This window comes from Palaemon carinicauda, chromosome 1 (genome assembly GCF_036898095.1).
Source record: "Palaemon carinicauda isolate YSFRI2023 chromosome 1, ASM3689809v2, whole genome shotgun sequence".
NCBI classification, from domain to species: domain Eukaryota; kingdom Metazoa; phylum Arthropoda; class Malacostraca; order Decapoda; family Palaemonidae; genus Palaemon; species Palaemon carinicauda.
In genome coordinates this window covers 135018405-135020904 of record NC_090725.1, presented here as the reverse complement: position 1 = coordinate 135020904, position 2500 = coordinate 135018405, and positions in this window count along the sequence as shown.

The following is a 2500-nucleotide window of genomic DNA, read 5'->3' as shown; positions in this document are numbered from 1 at the left end:
CAACAGGAGATATAAAGATTGAAGGAAATGTGAGACAAGGAACTATATATGGACCCAAGCTATGCAGTATCGCAACTGACAAAGTGAATAACATTAGTAGAAAAATATCACATTGATAAGAAATACTGAAATAGAATCATTGGTATTTGTAGATGATATTATGTTTCCCACAGGAAGGAAAGAAGGTATAGAATGCGCCATAAGTAATTGCCATAGCTTGGAGATCTTAAAGAAGTTCACTATCAACACCAACCCCCAAAAATGGGTGTATTAATAATAAACAAAAGAAAGAATAAGAAAGAAGAGGAGATTGAAACAAAAGTGAAGAACAGACCAGTAAGTTTAGTCAAAGAATATAAGTATCTGGGTGAATGGTACACAGAGAAGGGATACAAAGGATTGAGTATCAGTAAAAAAAAGCCAGAGGGTCGCATATATGACCCAAGAAATAAGAAAACACGAGGATACGAGAAAAGTAGTATGGTCAATGGCATACAAGTATCCTGGACCAGGGTTCGAAAGCCGGCCGGTCAGATACTATAGTCTTTGAGTGATTTCGCCTGGGGCTCTCATCCCGAGGTCGTTAAGAGAATCCAGACTTTAATGTATTAATATATCTTGTTTGAAATATGAAAAACACGTTTATGTGCAAAATATATTATATATATATATATATATATATATGTATATGTATATATATATATGTATGTATATATATATATGTATATATATATATGTATATATATATATATATATATATATATATATATATATGTGTATATATATATATATATATATATATATATATGTATATATATATATGTATATATATATATATATATATACATATATATATATATATACCTATATATATATATATATATATATATATATATATATATATATATATATACCTATATATATGTATATATATATATGTATATATATATATATCTATATATATATATATATATACCTATATATATATATATATATACCTATATATATATATATATATATATATATATATATATACCTATATATATATATGTATATATATATATATATATATATATATATATACCTATATATATATATATATATATATATATATACCTATATATATATATATATATATATATATATATATATATATATATATATATATGAGGACACTCCATAAATTAAACCATTGTTCTCTAGTCTTAGGTAGTGTCATAGCCTTTGTACTATGGTCTTCCACTTCTTGGGGTAGAGTTCTCTTGCTTGAGGGTACATTCCGGCACACTATTCTATCTATTTATCCTACTTACTTGCTGTGCAGTTTAAGATCCGTATTCTACGTATGTAGAGGTGCTCCAACAGACCATCCTTTACTGATCTTGTCGTTTCAACATCCATGTGTAGAGACGACTAGAGTGAATAGTCATCCCTGAAGGTGAGATCTTGTAAGTCATATGCTAAGGGGAAAAGATAAGTCTTCAACTTTGTTCTGAAGGCAGCTGGACTAATGTATGATCTCAGCCCATATAGCAGTTTGTTAAAAAGTCTCGGTGAAGTAATTCTAAAAGCTCTAGAGCCATAACTTATCGATCAACGGGGTTCTTGTAACCTATAACCATCCATTTCCGATGTGGTTGATATACCTGGGCCACGTTGCTGTAGCATTCTTAAGTAGGCTATACCGGTTTCCCAGATTTTAGGGCTACGAATGTTAGGACAATTTAAAAAAACTATGCTAGCTTTGATTGGTAACCAGTGTAGATTTATGAGGACAGGGGGGATTTGTTCACATCGAGCGACACCCATGATTAATCTTGCTGATCTATTGATTTTTTTTTTCCCCGTTTGTTAAGCTGGTAATTTGGTAAGTTATAATATAAGGAGTTACAATAGTCAAATCTACTGATGACACAGTTAGGAACTAATTTTTTAGTAGTGTCTTCATCCAGCTATTTTTCAATGAAAGCAAAGTTTTTTAAGTGGTAGGCCGATGTTTTAACCACATTGTTAGTTTGTGGAGCTAATGACAAACTCGTTATCAACGAGTCTCGCAGGAACACCATCTACACTCAACCCCATAATATTTGCATTTTTCAGGCCATATCTTCTTCCAATCAGCATATACTGGGTTATCAGCATTTAGCTTTAGCTGTTTATAGTTTATCCAGTCTTCGATGGAATTTAAGGTGGCTACAAGTCTGTCACACGTGGTATCAATGTCAGTTATTTGAGATAAAATTGAGTGTCATCAGCCAACACTACCTCTCATTTTGTTTAAATTTTTATAGTTTATATATGAAATCTTTATTTCAATGTTGTTACTGTTCTTAGAATATTCTATCTTAATTACTTCGCTTATTTCCTGGTTTTCTTTCTTCACTGGGATATTTTCTCTGTTAGAGGCTCTGGGCGTATAGCATCCTCCTTTTCCAACTAGGGTTGTAACTTGGCAAGTAATAACACACACACACACACACACACACACACACACACACAC